This window comes from Helianthus annuus, chromosome 1, assembly GCF_002127325.2.
Source record: "Helianthus annuus cultivar XRQ/B chromosome 1, HanXRQr2.0-SUNRISE, whole genome shotgun sequence".
Lineage (NCBI taxonomy): Eukaryota > Viridiplantae > Streptophyta > Magnoliopsida > Asterales > Asteraceae > Helianthus > Helianthus annuus.
In genome coordinates this window covers 78619410-78641540 of record NC_035433.2, presented here as the reverse complement: position 1 = coordinate 78641540, position 22131 = coordinate 78619410, and positions in this window count along the sequence as shown.

Genomic DNA, 22131 nt, shown 5'->3' with positions numbered 1-22131 from the left:
TGTGTCCAAGTAAACTAGAAAAATGGGAAAAAGTACAGACCAAACTTTTGATGCTTCGAGAACTAACTCAGAAACATTTTGCACTAACACAAAACATTCCCACTCAATCTCCAGATGTTCAGATAAGTGTTCAAGCAACACTCAATATCATCTAGGTTCAAAAGGGTTCAGGAATAAGAGAAAGATCAAGATCGAGTAGGAGTCAATCATCAATATGGCTCCTATGGATGGTTGAAATCCCAATCATGCCATATAATGGGTCTGAATCCTTTACACACGCTAGGTCTCACTGGGACTCACATGCACCCTAAATCATTATTACGTGTGCACCCGTAATGATTATATGATTTGCATGTTCATCTCATTTCCTCCTAACTTGTGTCAAAGATCCTCAAGTTCGAGTGTCAAAATAGGTGTTCCTAAAGCAATAATAGTCACCAAGGTGAAGAAATTACGTCATCCTAACAATTCATCAACGTATAAACAGGTAGTAGATGTAACCATGCTATGATGATGTGTATGCAACTATATGCAATGCAACATATGTGTTTATGCTAGATGTATAATGTTTATGGTAATGTGATACGAACCTTGCAATCTAGAGCATAGTGTCATGTTCGCTTTCGGAACTGATTCGGTCATAGTCTGCTTTTATAAAAACTTTTTAAAACCTAGTTCACTATAACTAGTTGGATCTGATACCAAACTGTCATACCCCTAAATTACCACCTGCGGAGTTACACTACGAGGCGTGTGACGTACCAGGATCTAGCCACTAATCATGTTGAACTAATAGTAAAAATATTATAAAACGCAAATACCTTATCCAACATGAATAATGTAATTCCAGAAAAATACATTTCAACATAACATGTGTTCAGCGGAAGCAATTGTAAAAGTAGGACGCCCCATGTCACTCCTCGCTCCTCAGACTGCAAGTTCCAAAGCATGATGTGTTTAACAACCTGCAAGCATGCAGAAAAAACAGTCATAATAAAGTTGGCGAGTTAACAGTTTTGTTTAACGCAAATCATGTAAGTGTTTAGTTTGAAGATATGTTACGAATAATAAACTCGGTACCAATTGATTGTTCTGTTTATTGTGCCCTCATCAATGTCTATCGGCATCTATTAAAAGTGTTTAAGGTCATTAGTTCATGCCCGGCTCCCAGCATGGTGTGAGGTTTGTCAGGCCTAATAGCGCTATCAACAAATACACTGTTGCCTCCCAGGCAACTAGCTCGGTATGTAAGTAGGGACTTTCGTGATAGAGTGTCACTTTATTAAACAACATCAAATTCAAACTACAACATATAGAAAAAGTATTCCTCCCGGGAATAGTACTTTGTATGACCCCGGGAAGCATGCTTATGAAAGAGTAGTGAACTCACCTTAGTTTACTCGGTATGTATTAACGTGCTTCAATGCATTAATTTAATGTTAGGTCCGTTACACTCGACCTAATGTACAGTAAGTGTAAGTAGGAATATATGTAGGTTTATGCAATACCCTAATTGTCTAAACAATCCAATGTTTAATGTGATTAGAATAACAAGTTACATACAGTAACACCCAGTATCACACACTCGGACTCACCAACACTTGGAACAACAATTCTTAAAACTCTAATTATTAAATCGCATACTCAGATTCATATAAAACCATCATAACCCAAAAATAGTATTGTGTATACTCAGATACTCATAATATGTATATTCACATAGTGCAAACTCGGACAACATCATGTGTTTTATCATTAAACTCGGATCTTTAATTCACGAACTTGGAAAACTTAACACACATAAGTAAACTCGGACTCCTTTGTTTCTTTTAAATTTTGATATATATATTAATATGTACTATACAAACTCTGACTCATTAACCGGTACTAAACTCGGACTCAAGACACGCTTTGAATTTCAGTTTCCCTTTATACCTTAAATTCGGATACCTCACTTTTATAAACCCTGATCTCTATTTTTCTTTTTTCAAAATCGGACCCTCCATGTATAAACCCTGATTTTTTATTTAATAACCTAGACCTGACTTTAAAACATGCTCGGACTATAAATATTAGATTAACTCGAACCTGCTGATGTTCCCATATAAATTTGAACATTAAGTTTATTAGGAAACTCGGACATCTGCTTATACATGCATCAAAAATAAGGACCATCTCTTTATCCTGAAATTATTAATAACTTGGACTCATAAGGCAAGGGACACCCTGATTCACATCTATGCTTTTAATAAATCTGAACATTCATGTATTATATATACTCACTATAAAAGTCCGGCTTTCTTATTTCCATTCTTTAAACTCGGAAGCCTTTACTACCATGTAAATTCAGAAACCCATAGTTAAGTTTGGACCCCTATGTTTGTTTTAAATAACCCTGAAGCCACATATAACAAAACTCCGACATATGTGATACAATAAACTCGGACCCCTTTGTAACCACATATACCCCTAGGCGATTCCCGTGACGGTGGTCAAACCACAGATGATCATTCTTTCAACTAGTGACTGGGTCATATCACTGTTGATCGTTCTTTTAACTAGTGACTCTAGTCATATCACTGTTAATCGTTCTTTCAACTAGTGACTCTGGTCATATCACTGTTGAACATTCTCTCAACTAATGACTCTAGTCATATCACTGTTGATCATTCTTTCAACTAGTGGCTCTGGTCATATCACTGTTGATCATTCTCTCAACTAGTGACTCTGGTCATATCATTGTTGATAATTCTCTCAACTAGTGACTCTGGTCATATCACTGTTGATCGTTCTTTCAACTAGTGACTCTGGTCATATCTCTGTAGTTCATTCTCTCAACTAGTGACTGAACTAGTAGTGTATACATTTATATATAAAGTATATACTATAAAACCCATGATATCACTTTGTCAAATATACTTTCTATGGCACAACCCAAATTAGCCCAGAAAATGAAATATATATCATTTTCTGTCAAACTAGTAGTTATAACTTTATTAAATATAATATATTAATTAAATAATTGTATTATTATTATTTAATATATTAACGTGACTAAGATTTAAAATAGTATAATGATATAATATATACTTATAACTGATATTTTAACATTATAATATATCAAGTTATAACAACAAGTGACTGCGGAATTTGTAATGTACATATTATAATTATGTTATAATATTAACATATATTATGACATAATAATATATTAATTTAACTGTGAATTAATGTATAACTGTGGACATATATATTATACTAAATTTATATTCAATAAATATCATATTAATAATATATTATTAATACATTATAATGAATTATAATGAGATTTCGAATATTATAACATAATATGCTCTAAATATATTCACAGCAAGTCTTTGTAGAAATACATTAATAATATATGTGTTTTAACTTAACCTCTTCAATCTTGAACCCAGTTAAAACCCACATACCGAGAGTAATTGGAGAATACAAAAATTTAATCATTGTAGGGTTTTGTAAAGCAATTTTTAAATATAAAGGAATCACAAAAAGGTGATAAAAAGAAGAATGACTCACTTTGTAATTTTAGGGTTCAACTAAAAGCCTCCTGGTATAATCTTGGGTATAACACCTGAGCTATTTAATAAAATATATAATGCACTCGTGTTTAGTGTAATAACCCAATTCAACTTTTATCAATACCTCACAAGACAGAACCCCAACTTAGTTTACAAAGCATAGCCTTTATCAGTCAGCGCTTTGGCATCAGTTGTTGGGTTCAAGATGAATCGAACAGGGTATCGAATCATTGATTAGGGGTTAAAACACTTAAAATGGGGCAGGGCTTTAGAGTATTAGGGGTGTATTACTAAAGGAAAAATGGAAATATTGAAATTGTGAGAGAGAGCGAGCGAGAGAAAGAAAGGGGCAGAGGAAAATGAGGAGCAAACAATCCTATTTATACTCACAAATCAATTCTTCGAGTTCACGAAAAGTTGATCCACGTACACTTACACATTAAATTCACAATTCTATGTAGGACACGTATAATTTCAATTATAAGTTTTGATTATTTTATTTATTATATATATTACAATTAATTCAGCCGCTTCACTCATTTATCGCTTATAACTTCTAAAATATGATGTTTCATAAAACGAAGAATATGTCATTAGAACGAGAATATTTTTATCTACATTTTGACCTAAGTTTATAAATAAACGGAGTAAGGTCAATTATAATGTATTTTTATAATTTAATTATTAAACGGTTCCTATGTCCGTCTAGGTACTTTATATTTCTAACAGTTAACTTACTCGTACTCTACCCGTTTAATAATATAAGTTTTTATATACTTTATTCTAATAATAAAAAATGGAAATGTTACAAGCCACGTAAAGAACCGAACAACTTTCAGTGATTCCTTATTCCGTTGCGTCAATTATGTTTTAATACTTATGTTTTGAATACTTGTTATTATCAAGCTTAATGTAATCTTGACTTGATCACTATGGAAAGGTGTTTTAGTTTAAATGACATATTATAAAACAAGTGGAGAGTTCAAATGAGAAGAATTGAAAATTAAGAATAAAAATAATAAAGGATACAAAGGTAATTTAAACAAATCATTTAATGAGTCTATCTTATAAAATAGTTGTGCACCTTACACAATAAAAACAATCATGCACATGATCTTACATTTTTAACATTTCCTACACTATTAAAACAATATTTTGGTGTAGGATACAAAATGTGTACCACTCAAACACTTTTAAATAGTTTTGCGACTAATAATAAAATATGTGTAGCACACAAATTTTTTTAATAATTTTGTCACTTCTAATAAAATTTGTGTAGGAACCAATACATTAATGATGGTGAAGGAGGAATTTATGGTTGCATTAATAGGACATGAGTAACTCTTTAAAATATGTATTAATATTCTACATCAAAAAGTCTATATTACCCTTTGTAATTAAAGCATCAATTAAAAGTGGACAAAAATGATATCTTGTTTCACAACCATTGATAAAAAATATAGAATCTAGATTAATTCATTTTTTCTTCTTTTAAGAAGATTCTTCTTAAATGAACCTCCTCTTATAAAACAAAATATATATATATATATATATATATATATATATATATATATATATATATATGTGTGTGTGTGTGTGTGTGTGTGTGTAGGGTTAGGTTCATTTGTGAACACCCCCCTCATTTGTGAACTTAGTGAACTTATCCTAGCCATTGATTTAATTGAAGAATATAAGGATAGGATTGTCATTAACCACATAAACTTAATTTTAAATTTTTAAATTGTATATCAATTTTTAATGAGATTTATCACAATCAGTTACGAAATATGCTAACTAATTCCTATATTCTTGTGATTTCTATATTTCCCTAAAATGAATCAAGATTCCAATGCAAGAATTAAGCAAAAATAAAAAATCCCAAGTTTCTTTTCTCCATTATTCGATTTTGTTTTAGAATTGAAAATAAATTTACTAGGATTTTGGTTTAGGACCGAGAGCTTTGAGTTGTTGGTTGTTTATGACATCACCATATCATCATCATCAACATCAATGAATTTTTCATCATGGGTGCAAACAAATTTTGCAACGATATCCAATCCACCGTAAACACCATTTTCAAAGGTTTGTTGGCTAAATTTTATTTTTTTATATTATCGCACTTTGTACATATTTGTTTTGTATGTGTTCTTATTTTATTTATCAAACTTTTGTTCTGTTAATCACTGAAGGTGTTCCTATCTGGTGGTGTACATCGGTGCCTGTTGTGGTGGTTGGATAGAAACTATGTATAAAAATACACAAAACAAAACTAATAAATGGTTTATACACATATGTACATGTGTTGAATACTCAAAGTACACATATGTATTATTCAAATTACATGTGTACGCATGTGTATAAAGTAGAAATTAATTACGGTTGTTGAGTTCAACTATGGTTTTTTTTTTTTTTTTTTTTGTATTGGGAATACTTAACTTTATTAAGTATTATATAGTGACATGATACGTTATAATACAATGCAATACTATTTTATGATATGATAAAATATCAGACAACAATATAATAAAAGATATAATAAGATAGGATATGATATGACCATAAGATACCATAAAAATGTAATAGTATTTTAACTTTTTAAAAATGTTCTAATAGATAAAAATGCTTGGTTTACAGAAGTTTTTGTGATAATAATAATAACAAGTGTAGTAATTGGATCTAACACAAAAGCTTCATTCCTAAACAATAATAATTATACTAAACAATATTTTTAAATAGAAAATAAAAGAAAAAAACAAAAAAAGTAATAAAAAATGTCAAATCCACACGAGGAGGTGCATTTACCATGTAGTATATTTAACAAACCATTTAGTCTAAGGTAATGTGATATGATATTATATCATCTAATCATCTAATCTATACTTTATATAGAAGAAGAAACTTTAATGACATAAGAAAAGCTCTGCTGGAGAGGCTGTCCAACAAGGTTTTTCTTATGTCATTATTACATCATAATGCCTAATATTAAAAGAATTTAAAATTCAAAGTTGGCCCACATCCACCTTTGCAAAGGTCTGCCCATTTGTACTGATGTTTATGTTTATTGAAAATTCAAAGATCTGCCCTCATTCATAATTTAAAGTACTGATCTTTATTAAAAATTCAAAAAACCTCTTCTCACATTCAAAGTTCAAAATTATGGCTCCACATTCAAAATTCAAACCATGTATTCTAAATCTATAAATAAGATATAATTATCTGGCTCGACATTCAAATCTCTCTCTTTCTCTCATATCTACATATGAATTTGGCTCTCATGATTGAGCCGGTTAATCTTCATATACAGTTCTTTGTTCCAATATCATTTTTCCAACATCGTTGTTTCATGGAAGCTCTGTTTCACACACTCACCTTTGACCTCGGCTTTGCATATTCAGTCTGTTCATCTGCGATTACAGCTTTTTGTACTTCACGAAATTTTTCCAACATCATTGTTGCAACATCGTTGAGGGTATGTTTTTTTCTCTGATTTTGAATCTTAAAATTTGAACTGATCTGTTCTAATTCTCTGTTTATATTTCAGCCTAATCAGAGTTGTTTAAAATTCAAATAATCAGGTGCGGGTTATTTTAGGTTTGTGGATTCTTTTAAACTGTTGATATATGTTGATAATATTTATTTCAAGGTGTTGATATATTTCAGCTTTTTTTTCGAGCGAGGAGTGGGGAGTTCTTCTGCACTGGTTTTGAAGTCTGAAGTGCAGAAAGTGGAGTACCTCTTTATGATAATGAAGAAGTTAATAGTAATTATGAGAACCTGTTTTTTTTTATTTTATTTTTGTTCTTTCGGTTTATTGATATTTAACTTTTCACTACGATTATTATTATTATATCCTTCTTCTACATTAGACTTGAGGAAATATACAAGTTAAATAACATATATGAATTTTGCTCCACATTCAAGAGTTAAAAATGTCATCATACCCTTACCCTTCTGTAGGTTCTTATGATTTCAAGTATCGGTTTATCAAGCAAGTTGAGGATCAAGTATATGAGCATAGGGTTACTGTTCAAGAGTTGAAGAGCTGAAGAGGTGTTTTGGTGATGTCTTTCTGCACTTCAGAATTCAAAAATAGTGCAGAAGCTTTTCATCACGTTTTACTACCATTATATCCTTCTTTTACATCAGAGTTGAAGAAATATACAAGTTAAAAATGTCATCATATCCTTCTGTTGGTTCTTATGATTTAAAGCATCGCTTTATCAAGCAAGTTGAGGATCAAGTATATGAGGATAGGGCTACTGTTCAAGAGCTGAAGATTATTAAATTTCGTTGTTCAGTTCTCAATGTAATTGTTGATCTATGTGATATGTAAATTTTAATTCTATTAATCTTTGTAGAGAATTTTATTTTTACTGATTTGAGCATCAACAGTTGTTAGTGTTGATACCTGCTATTGTAAATGTTGAGTTGCTATTGTTGCCAACATCTGTTATTCCCAACAACAGTTTCGAAAGAATATTCAACCATTAACACAATAGAAGTTCTGAATATTCTTAAAAAATAGACAAAAATCTTTTAAAGTCTGTTGAAAACAACTGTTTTTAAAACATCTATTTGGCAAAAGATTTATCCACAGTTTAAAGGTATTGTCTGTTCTCATAATTCTTGTTTTTTGTAACGACTGTTGAGTTGCCACTGTTGCCAACATCTGTTATTCCCAACAGCGGTTTCCAAAGGATTGCCAACCATTAACCCAATAGAAGTTCTGAACATTCTTAAAAAATACGTATTTTGAAAAAATTTGACAAAAATCTTTAAAAGTGTGTTGAAAACAGCTGTTTTTTAAAACATCTGTTAGGCAAAATATTCATCCACTGTTTGAAGGTATTGTCTGTTCTCATAATTTCTGCTTTTTGTAACGACTGTTGAGTTGCTATTGGTGCGAACATCTGTTATTCACAACAGCAGTTTCCAAAGAATTGTCAATGATTAACACAATAGAAGTTCTGAACATCTGTTATTGCTCAACAGATCTTTGTAAAACGTCTTTAAATGAAGAGGTTTTTTACCACTGTTGATTTACCACTGCTCAACAGTTCTAAACATCAATTATTGCTCAACTGTTGATTTACCACTCTTTACAACATTTGTGTCCGATGAAGTGGTAGTAGCCTTCGTTTGCCATGTAGATTATTGTTGGTCTTTAAATGAAGAGGATTTTTTAAATTTTTTATGGCAGAGGTTTAAAATTTGTTCTTTCAGTTTCTTGATATTTAATTTTATAGTTTTCCCATGAAAATTTATTTTTTAAATGTTTTGCATTAAATGGCTGCTGATATTTAATATCAATTTATTCGTTTATATTAAAAGTCTGTTGAAAGAACTGCTGACTTACTATTGTTGTATAAGATCTATTGTTGCCCAACAATGGTTTCCAAATATTGCTGAAGGTTATTTTCTGTTCTCATAGGTTCTGTTTAATCTGAGGACTGCTGAGTTACTAATGTTGCCTAACATCTGTTTTTGGCCAACAGTGGTTTTCGCAGCAACTGTCATCCATTATCAGAGTAGAGGTTGTGACGTGGACAGATGTTAGCCATCAGATCTTTCTAACTTCTGACACGTCAGCATTCACCTTTTCAGTTTATAAACCCATGTTTCATCCCCAAACAGAGGTTTTACTTTCGTCTCGAGTTTAAAATTCAGCAGAGCGGTTTCCACCTTCTTCTTCAACACTTCTTCGTCAACCTCTCACAACTTTCAATTCCGATCATGACTTTGGTGATGAAAAATTCGCATAACTACCTTGCTATATTTGAGAAAACCAAGAACAATACTCTCTATCATCCAATGATTGATGTTCTTACATCATCAAAATATAAGGTCATTCTTACCGCCGACGCACCCATTTTCCAAGAGACGCTTCGCGATTTTTGGGCTAATGCGAATATTGAAGAACAAAACAATGTGGCCGTAAGTATAACTTCAAAAGTCGGAGGTGAATCGGTTGCTATTACCCCTAGTACCATATCAACAACATTTGAGGTAAACGACTTGGCAGGTAAGACCTTTTTGCCGAAAAATGAGATTCAAACATACTTGATTGGGAGGGGATATCATGGACAGTTGAATCAGGCAACTATGTTTAAAGGTAATTTTCCACCACCAATGAAATTCCTGTTCCATACTCTCTTAATCTGTCTCTCAAATAAAACTACTTCTTTTAATGAAATACCTTTGAAAATTCAGTCATTGGGGTATGCAATTTTGACAAATACTGATTTTAACTACTCCCAAGCACTGTTTCTTGATTTGGTTGCAAATTTAAAAAACATTAAAAACGGCAAAACTACTGCTATTAAAAAGGGCAAAATTGCTGCTATTAAAAAGGGGAAAACTGCTGCTATTAAAAAGGGGAAAACTACTGGTTTTCTTATGTTTCCTAGACTATTAAGCTACTACCTGCAAAAACATGTTTCTCAAAAAGCTTTTGAAAAAGGTGAAGCTATTAAAATGAATAGTCCAACATCTGAAACTTTTACTCGCCTTATGGCTAAAGAGTCAGATGTTTTCAAAACTGAAGCACAGGGGAATGAGGAACTTTTAGATGAGTCCACAACTGCTCCTCAAACGTCTGTTGCTGAGCTCACTGCTCTTGGTGATCACAGCACTACAACCACTGCTGTGAAACCCCCACCAACAAAACTCAAAAAGACCAAAACAAAATCTAAAAAGCCCACCGAAACCAGCAAAACGGGTCCTCTGGAAGATGAGATTCCAGAGGTTAACCCCGTGACAACACAGATATCACTACAAACCACTGTTGCTACTTCCTCACAACATGTGGAAAGATCTCAACCCATAAACCAAACTCCTCATGATTCCTCACAAAAGGAACATGTTGTATTCACAGGGACACCACAATATGATGCCATACCCTCATATGAGAGTATACTTAAAAGCCATTCTCCCGTGGCAATGTCTCTTTCGACAGCAATCCCTTCATCTTCCATTCAACCAACGTTTGTAACACTGCTTCAAGCTATTGACATTCAGAGTGATAGCAATCCCTCTCACGAACACTTTACTGAGAGTTTAACTTCAACAGTAGCTATGTCTGAACCTTTTCAATTACCTAACCCAGAAATAGTTGAGGAGGCTACACCTCTTGAATTTCAGCAAATTCATGACGGTATTTCAAGTAGAGCAGCTACTACAAATGTCAAATCCACTGATTTACATTTGGACAGTAGTTTCATCAGTCAGACTCCCTTAAAGGCAACCACTGCTGTGTCTATCAAGGTATCCACTGGTGAATTCAAGTTAACCACGGGTGAGATCACTAAGGTAACCACTAATGCAGAGGGAAGTCCCTAGAACCAAGAACAAGGGGCATCGACTAATGAAAATTTGGAGATACCTCCTCTTTCAAAAGCAGGTACAACCACCTCTGGTGGGAATTCAGATGATCCTATTAAGTTAGGTGATGGATTAAAATACCAGGATTTGAATGACAGGATATCTAACTTGGAAACAACTGTTGCTGATATGAAAGATCAATTGAAGCAGTTGGTGGATGCTTTCAAAAGTCGACCTTCTCATCAGCAGTTATGCCAAGAGCTTTGGAATTCGGTACAACCCATTCTTGCAGCTCAAAGGGAACTGGCTGAGATTCAACTTAATTTCCACATGAAGGTATTTAGAGTTATGGTTGAAGCAAAATACAAAGACACACAGGCTGACATCAAGGGCATAAAAGAATGCATTGCAAAGTTAACTTGTACTACCCCTGCACCTGTGTTTGAAAAAGACGATGAAGATGATGCTGAAAAGAGGGAAAAGGATTCCATGAAAAACTTTGGCAAACCAACACCAAGGAATCAGCCAAAACAAAATCCAAAGCCTGCCAAGCAGACTTCTACAAAATCTCCTGGAAAATTTGATACTGGTAAGAAAAAGGGAATTGATGATTCCGTTAACAAACAGACAGATAAGGAGATTGAACGAAAGCAGAAGAGGAAGCATACAAAAGAGGAAGATGAAGTGCTCAACATTGGAACTTCAAATAGAAGAAAATTACACAAAGACAACAAACCTCCTATTGTCATATTTCCTAAACCAATATCACCGCCAGAAAAACCAACCACTGCTGCGAAACTCAAAACCACCGCTGAACCTAAGAAGTCAGATTCTGATACACTTAAAAGAAAACTCTCACCAGAAAAACCACCTGTCAAAAAGGAGAATACAAAATCCTCATCACCATTGCCAACCTCCACTGAAACAATTGTTGATGCAACAAATGTTTCAGCATATGTTAAGACAACAGTGGTTGAGACACCAGTTGTTAGTCAATCCACTGATTCTACCAAATTTCAATTTCCATCACAATCAACCCTTACAGCAATGGCACATTTCTCTTCTTTAACTCCTCCTTCTCTATAATCTGTTTACACAAGAAAGAGAAAATTCATGGTGCATGAAGAAGAGAAGGAAGAAAAAGATATACCCGCACCAATTCCGTTATCAACTACTCCGTTCATTCAAACTTCACCCAAACCATTCGTCCCACCTCCATCAACAAAGATCAACTCATTGGCAGTAACTTTCCCTTTGGAACTGCTTGCAGTTCAAGATGAGATGACTCAATTTTACACAGAGGATGATCCATCCAAAAGAACCTTCCCATCTCTTCAGGGATTCGAAACTCCAAAGAATATTTATGAATATCTGAAGCTAAAGGGCAAGCAAGCAAAAGATAAGGCAAATGAAGAATGTAAAGGGCTAAGAGACATTAATTTATCAGCTCGCATGCAACATTGGCTTGGTGAAGTCAAGAAGTTGGTAGATTTTGCTAGAGACCTGAGTAAGAATATGTCAAATCTCTTTACCCAAATGAATATGTCAAATCTGTCACCAAATGCTAAGCTAGAAAAGACATTAAGGAATGATTTCTTGAACATTATCATGGAAACCAAGCCCTACGAAGCCTACAGGTCCGATTTCAAAGACTGACCCCTTGAGGCTCTTAATGAGGAAGTTAATAGAATTGAAAAGATGAATAAAGATCCTCAAATGCCAAAATCTGCTCCCAACTGGAAACAATACAAAAAGGTTGAAGTGGATGAAGTGTTGAAGTATAAGAGAATGAAGGCAGAACTTGTAGCAGCTAAGGTAGGGACTGCTAGACAAATTGGAAAATAGACTAGGCAGTCTATTCATCGAGCTTACAGTAGGTTAGAAGAGCAAAGAAAGACAGATCCATCCCTTTCTAAAAATCCAGTATACAAAGATGAAATGACTGTTATACGTCGGCAGACCGTTACATCTAAAAAGTTGTTCTCATCAGCAGATGTATCAATCGCTGCCTTGAACCAAAGAAAAAGACAACAGCTGATGGATGAGGAAGATAAAAATAGGTATGCTGAGTACAGAAAAGAGTCTATCAGAAATCAGTTATGATATGGATTGGATGATGCTTCGTTGCAACTACAAGCTCAATTTGCTCAAGTATTTCAGAAGTTGGCAAGCAGGCCTCAATCGCCAAACTCCTCTTAAATAAAACTTCTCCTAAGAAACCCATCAGATCCAAAAATAGTAAAATGGAAGTCTGACAAACAGACCCATGAATTGACTTTGATCAAGTCTGATGGTAGTGTTGAAAAGATATCAAGGGAGAATGCACTTGGTCTGAATCCAGTTGACCTTCAAGATCTTTTTAACTTTCAGCTTGATAGGGATGAAGATGATACTGAGAGAATAAAGATCTGCTGATTTCTAAAATCTGCTGATTCCTTGATTTAGTTTTGCTGAAAGTTGTTGAGGTAGGTGATTGTGTGTTTGTAGTTAACGTTTGTAGAACTTTATGTTGTATTCAAATTCTACGAAGTACGTATGTCTATAAACAGTTTATATTGTCATTTTGGGTAAAAAGTTAAATTGTATGTAACTGATATATTAACCGATAATCTATGTTTATAGTTATCTTTTAACTATAATAGATAACACGTTTTGGTACAATATCTATGCACGTATCTATATGTTCTATTAATATGTGTTATGCATGCTTGTCTAAGAAACAACCCATGTTTCCAGCTCTCTCATTTTTAATGAGAGTACTAAATTCTTTGTTAATAACATTATTATCTTAACATCTGTTTACTAACCTTTGTAATTTCTGTTGACTGGCCTTTTTAACATGGGTTGACTAACATGCATAGTTGTTTACTACCTATCCATCTGGCAAGCTCTGTTGGAGATAATGGATAACATTTTCTTGGAAAGTATGTTGGAAAGCAACAGAGGTTTTTAACAGTTAATAGACAACAATAGTTTGCTTTCAACATAATGGAATTGCTGTGGAATAAACCTATTGACCATTAGTGTATATCAATTTTATAAGTCTGCACTAATTATTTTTTTATCTCTGTCAATATGGGCTATGCATGGTTTCTAAGAAACGACCCGTGTTTGCACACGTGTCCTACTGCTAGTTATAATAAAAAAAAAACTCCAACTAATGTCATATGGCATTTTCTTATTCAAAGTTGCAACTAATGCCACATGGCATTTTCTTCTTCAAATTATTAACTTATAATATTATCTAATTTATATCTAATTCTAATTAATGATTTTCAATAGTATTATGCAAATACTTAAAGTTTTATTAAAAGAATACTTCGACTTTTTTCTAAAACTTTTCTAACGATAACTATCTATAATTTTAATGCCTATGATTTTAATACTTTTTAAAATGAATAATCATGTTTAAGTTTTTTTTTCATATAATATGTAATTTTCATATTTCACATATTAGTTGTGGTTTCCGATTTGTTTTTGTATTTCACAGTAATATATCTTTAAGATGAATATTATGAACTACTCAAGTCAACCACATACTTGTAAAATAAGATTTTTGTTTCTTATTTAATGGGAAGTGTTTGAATCTTATTTATCTTTCTTTTTAGGTTGTAACAGGTTCATGTCAAAACGGGTGATTTTTTTACGAGTCAAAAGGATTTGAGTCATGTTAGGACAACGTTTCAACACCTTTTGTGCATTATATTTTTTATATATATACTTTTTGTGATGTTTGATGTATTTTTTATGAGTAACGAAAACATATTATCAAAGGTACGATATAAGATTTCTTTTTAATAAAACGATTAATTTTGACACATTTGGTCATTTCACTTTTTTTTTTGTCTTTTTTTAAATGAAACATGTTACTCAGTTGATCTTTCCGACAAAATACGACTTTAAGTGATTGTTTCCACTATCATACGTGAAAATGTAATTCCAGTCCTATGATGTATTTAGATATTTATACTATATATATACAAACACAACCCGTGTAATACGCGGGTCTATAACCTAGTATATAATATAATGAGATTTAATGTTGGCCTTTTGCTTTTACCGATGGAATGTATAAAGCTATTATGACTATAGTTAAGAGTTATACATCTAACATTTTTTTCTAAACAATTAAAGAATAGTGGAAGTTCGAAGTAAGTGTGTCATCTAACTTTAAAAAAAAAAGTCAAAGTTTGAGTGTATACGTATATAGAAATATAGATGCATATGTGATAATTAGTGAAAAGTTATTCAAACATCTTAATTCACCATACATTAATAAAGTAAATACGAAAGTTGCAACCAACAATTAAAACATTATAAATTCTTTAAAATGAATTGGTATTCTTGTTGTTCTCTTTCCTAGAGATTGGTGCGGATCTTGTCTGGTTGGAGCGGGTGGTGACTGGGGAAATTGAGGTTGTTGTTCGGACTGTGGTTGTAGCTCTTGTTGCGGCCGGTGAAACCTTTGATTTACTTGGTTTGAAGAGGCATAGATTTCTGTTAACAATCTCTTCCTTACATGTGCTCGCTTTTTCTTGATCGACATCTGGGTAGCAACTCCGTCTCGAAACATGCTTTTGGTGGTTTTCATTTCTGTAATTTCAATCTCAATCTTCATAACGATTTACTAAAGATTTGAATACCAAAAAAATAAATTCATTTATATTATGCTTTTTTTTCTTTTCGTACCATTATTAGAACTTAAAAGAATAAATACATATTATTTGATGATTTATCATCACATTGATGAAACTTAATAGTAGGATGCAGAAAAGCACATGAATGCAAATTAATCTACTATTATGCCCTTTTTATTTAGTTTTATAATATTAAAACTAAAAAAATAATGACTGGTCTAAATTGGTTTACAATTCTGCTTAAAAGTGAGGTTTTGAAAAAAACCCAACCCTATATAAATAAATATATTTATATATGCTTTACATTCATATGAATTTCACAATTCTTAAAAATATAAAGAATTGTGTAAACGTGTAGGGAATACTCAACGTTAGACAAGGCCAGATGAAAAACCACCAACTATCAGAGCTAATCCAATTTTTATATAAAATTTATATATAATAATGACGATTATGTATAAGTAATCACATTTACTTAACCGTTTCAAGACATGCGTTACAAAGTTTTGTAAATGAAAAATATTTTTGAAGAAAATTGAGCTATTTCTTTTGTTTAATCATAATAAAAATGCCCAAATTTAAAGATATGATTCATGATTTCACAAACACACAGACTTATGAAACATATTTGTGTGTGCTATCATTGAAATCAAAATCGAAACCAAAATTACCAAAAGGCTTCAGCCACTGAATTTCGTGAAATCCAAGATCTAACCCGAGAGAGAAAAAGTATAGTAAACAATATATGAAATTCAATATCATACCCGAGACGGAAAAAGTATAGTAAACAAATATATTCTCCGATGATTGTTTACTTCTCTAACTTGTGGTGTTAAATTAAATCTTCTGACTTACTGGCCTGTTAAATTTATAGATACGAAAACAAAGCATTTTATTATATCATATTGTATTACTCAGTGGAAGACACGTTTTCATGACGCTGAAAATAAAATTTCCTCACATCTTTATTTTTATTTTTTTGAACATAATGAAATAGCTAGAAATGATATATATAGGATTAGGTTCAAGTGAACAACTTCTTGAGAGTGAACTGAGTGAACTAATCTTGGCCCTTAATATGTTTTTTAATAAAAGGGTAAGATTGACATTAGACTGGTATATTTAATTAAAATCCCTTAAATTTCTCATCTCTTAACTCTCTCTTTCTCTCTCTCATTTTTAATTATTTCTCCATCATTTCTTTATTCATAGATTTTGTTTTAATTTTAACTTCAATATTTTTTTTCCTTTATTATCCGTATAAACATATTGTTTTTAACTTTTTATAATTTTCAATAAATATTGAAAAATTTCTCTGAGATTGAAATTGTAATTATTTTTGGACATTAACTTTTTTTTTTTTAATATATGATGAAGTTATTTATTTTTGTATACATGTGATATGTTTTGTTTTCATTAATTTCATAATTTTTATATGAATTTACTCGTGTGCATTCATAATATACTATATGTTGTTAATATACACATATATGTAACCATTTATGAATATAATACACAGATGTATAAAAGACTGTACAAATGTGTATAAACTAACAATTGTGTATCTTGTAAACTGATAGTTAGCGAGACTGTACACAAGTGTATAAACTAATAGCTGTGTATCTTGTATAAATTGATAGTTAGGAGACTATACATATGTGTATAAACTAACATCTGTGTATCTTGTATAAAGTAATACTAGCGAAACTGTACACATGTGTATACACTAACACATGTGTATCTTGTATATACGGAAACTAGCGAGATTTTAGTGATTTTGATTATATTGTTTAATAAATGCAATTTACAAAAGACGCAAATACCCTTCTGTCATTTATTATAAAGGGAAGTTACAACATTATAATTACAATCTTGCCATTGTTTAAAAATCTCTAGATGATGTAATCCAATGGCCCAGATTAGTTCACACAGTTCACTCTCAACCTAGTGTTCACTCTAAAACCATACCCTATATATATATACATATATATATATATATATAAATTGTAACGTACAATAAGGCTTATCGTACGATACACGATCTGGTGCGAATTCAATCTTTGCATGTTATAAAAAGGCAAATGAAATCGCATGGCTTGAAAATGCAATGAAATCGCATGTTTTGAAATCCAATGCAAATGAAATCGCATGTGGAAGATAGAATATCGCATGTGAAAAAATGGCTAGCGTGGGGTAATGTGAAAAATGGCACGGGGTGTGTAGATGGACAAAATCGCATGTGGAAGATTGAATTCACATGTGAAAAATGGCTAGCATGGGGTAATGTGAAAAATGGCATGGGGTGTGTAGATGGACAAAATCACATGTGGAAGATTGAATTCGCACCAGATCGTAAGGTTGGGATGATCGTGTACGTATCGTACGATAAGCCTTATTGTACGTTTACTGACCTCTATATATATATATATATATATATATATATATATATATATATATATATATATATATATATATGGCTGGGAGTTGGCTACAAAGTTCATTTTTTCCTACAAAGTGTAAAAGTCATAAAACACTATAATGTCAACCATAAAATACACTCAAAACATTAGTGTGTTTTATGTTGATTATCATGTTGTGTTTTATATTCATAGTTCTACGATGGTATGTTTGAAATTTTTATGGACTGTAAGGGTTTGGATATTGTGTTTTAGTGATTTTCACTCTGTTATTTATGAGTTTTGATTGTGTTTTTATGGCTGAGATTGTGGTGTTTTATGACTTTGTACACTTTGTAAGAAAAATGGACTTAGTAACCAAACCCCAACCATATATATATATATATATATATATATAAATAAAGTAAATTACGTTTTTGGCCCTTGTGGTTATATCACTTTTACTATATTAGTCCAAAATAAGACTTTTTAACATATCTACCCCCATGATCTCAAAATAGGGGAATGTTCAATTAAAAACCACTAGTTAAAGTGAAAACCCAAAAACTAACTAAAAAACCTAAAAACATACCATTTTTTTACAAATTTTTGCTAGTTTTTGTATATAAAAAAACTTTTTTCAAAAAAAAAAATACCTGGTACTGCACATGTGCATTATGTGTGTACTACAAATGTGTATTATTGCACACGTGCACTACATTTTTTTTTTGAAAAAAAGTTTTTTATATACAAAAAATAGCAATTTTTAATAAAAAAATTGTAAAAAAATTTGGTATGTTTTTTACGCATTTTTAGTTAGTTTTCGAGTTTTCACCATAAAAGAAATTTTCACTTAAACCCTCCCCTATATATAATATTGTATTGTATGTTGGGTTCTTAGGCCTTATGGGCCCTACATGGGTTTAACTTGGAGAACAAGTTTGTTAAATCCTAGATTAGTTTTTATAAATATTAGAGTAAACTGCCAAAATGGTCCGTGCGATTTGCTCACTTTTGTCAATTTAATATAAAACTCAAACCTTTTGAATCTGGTCCCGTGTTTCAAATTTTGTTACAATTTTCATTCAAAATCAAAATCTAATTAGATTTTTCAGTTAACATCTAGTTTTTTCCCCTCCTTTTAATGAAAGGCAAAATGATATTTAACATCTAGTTTTTTTTCCCTCCCTTTTAACAAAGGGCAAAATGATATTTTAACATTTTATTATAACAAATTAAAAAAAAAAAACTGACAACTTAGCCCATATTTCATTTATGATATAATTCCAACTTGTTTAATATGACTTTTTTTTAATGACTATTTTTTCCCCTTAAATACATACACCTCCTAGGTATTGAAACTTGGTCTTCTCACAAGAGATAATTACTCTTAACCACTATGCTATAAACTAAGTGGCAATATGACTTTGTTATTTACGTATGAAAGTGGAAACAAGTTAAGGAAATAAATTAAATGCCTCATTAATTAATATTGATTACAAAAGTAATATAATTATTCAACTAAAAATTTAAAATATGATTTTCCAAAGTGATAAATTTATTTTTATCTAAACTCTTTTTTTAGTATGAACTAGTTTATAAACCCGTGTATTACACGGATTAAATATAAAAAAAAACTTAGATTGAATAAATATATTTATATATGCTTCACATTCATATGAATTTCACAATTCTTAAAAATATAAAGAATTGTGTAAACGTGTAGGGAATACTCAACGTTAGACAAAGCCAGATGAAAAACCACCAACTATCAGAGCTAACCCAATTTTTATATAAAATTTATATATAATAATGACGATTATGTATAATTAATCACATTTACTTAACCGTTTCAAGACATGCGTTACAAAGTTTTGTAAATGAAAAATATTTTTGAAGAAAATTGAGCTATTACTTTTGTTTAATCATAATAAAAATGCCCAAATTTAAAGATATGATTCATGATTTCACAAACACACAGAATTATGAAACATATTTGTGTGTGCTATCATTAAAATCGAAACAAAAATTACCAAAAGGCTTCAGCCACTGAATTTCGTGATATCCAAGATCTTACCCGAGAGAGAAAAAGTATAGTAAACAATATATGAAATTCAATATCACACCCGAGACGGAAAAAGTATAGTAAACAAATATATTCTCTGATGATAGTTTACTTCTCTAACTTGTGGTGTTAAAGTAAATCTTCTGACCCACTGGCCTGTTAAATTTATAGATACGAAAACAAAACATTTTATTATATTATATTGTATTACTCAGTGGAAGACACGTTTTCATGACGCTGAAAATAAAATTTCCTCACATCTTTATTTTTATTTTTTTGAACATAATGAAATAGCTAACAATGATATATATAGGATTAGGTTCAAGTGAACAACTTCTTGAGAGTGAAGGATTAGGTTCAAGTGAACAACTTCTTGAGAGTGAACTAAGTGAACTAATCTTGGCCCTTAATATTTTTTTTAATAAAAGGGTAAGATTGACATTAGCCTGGTATATTTAATTAAAATCCCTTAAATTTCTCATATCTTAACTCTCTCTTTCTCTCTCTCATTTTTAATTATTTCTCCATCATTTCTTTATTCATAGATTTTGTTTTAATTTTAACTTCAATATTGTTTTTCCTTTATTATCCGTATAAACATATTGTTTTTAACTTTTTATAATATTCAATAAATATTGAAAAATTTCTCTGAGATTGAAATTGTAATTATTTTTGGACATTAACTTTTTTTTTTTGAATATGTGATGAAGTTATTTATTTTTGCATACATGTGATATGTTTTGTTTTCATTAATTTCATAATTTTTATATGAATTTACTCGTGTGCATTCAGAATATACTATATGTTGTTAATATACACATATATGTAACCATTTTTGAATATAATACACAGATGTATAAAAGACTGTACAAATGTGTATAAACTAACAATTGTGTATCTTGTAAACTGATAGTTAGCGAGACTGTACACAAGTGTATAAACTAATAGCTGTGTATCTTGTATAAATTGATAGTTAGCGAGACTATACATATGTGTATAAACTAACATCTGTGTATCTTGTATAAACTAATACTAGCGAAACTGTACACATGTGTATACACTAACACATGTGTGTCTTGTATATACGGAAACTAGCGAGATTTTAGTGATTTTGATTATATTGTTTAATAAATGCAATTTACAAAAGACGCAACTACCCTTCTGTCATTTATTATAAAGGGAAGTTACAACATTATAATTACAATCTTGCCATTGTTTAAAAATCTCTAGATGATGTAATCCAATGGCCCAGATTAGTTCACACAGTTCACTCTCAACCTAGTGTTCACTCTAAAACCATACCCTATATATATATACATATCTATATATAAAGTGTAACGTACAATAAGGCTTATCGTACGATACGTACGCGATCCTCCAGTCGTACGATCTGGTGCGAATTCAATCTTTGCATGTTATAAAAAGGCAAATGAAATCGCATGGCTTGAAAATGCAATGAAATCGCATGTTTTGAAATCCAATGCAAATGAAATCGCATGTGGAAGATTGAATATCGCATGTGAAAAAATGGCTAGCATGGGGTAATGTGAAAAATGGCACGGGGTGTGTAGATGGACAAAATCGCATGTGGAAGATTGAATTCACATGTGAAAAATGGCTAGCATGGGGTAATGTGAAAAATGGCATGGGGTGTGTAAATGGACAAAATCACATGTGGAAGATTGAATTCACATGTGAAAAATGGCTAGCATGGGGTAATGTGAAAAATGGCATGGGGTGTGTAGATGGACAAAATCACATGTGGAAGATTGAATTCGCACCAGATCGTAATGTTGGGATGATCGTGTACGTATCGTGCGATACGCCTTATTGTACGTTTACTGACCTCTCTCTCTCTCTCTCTCTCTATATATATATATATATATATATATATATATATATATATATATATATATATATATATATATATATATATGGGTGGGAGTTGGCTACAAAGTTCATTTTTTCCTACAAAGTGTAAAAAGTCATAAAACACTATAATGTCAACCATAAAATACACTCAAAACATTAGTGTGTTTTAAGTTGATTATCATGTTGTGTTTTATATTCATAGTTCTACGATGGTATGTTTGAAGTTTTTATGGACTGTAAGGGTTTGGATATTGTGTTTTAGTGATTTTCACTCTGTTATT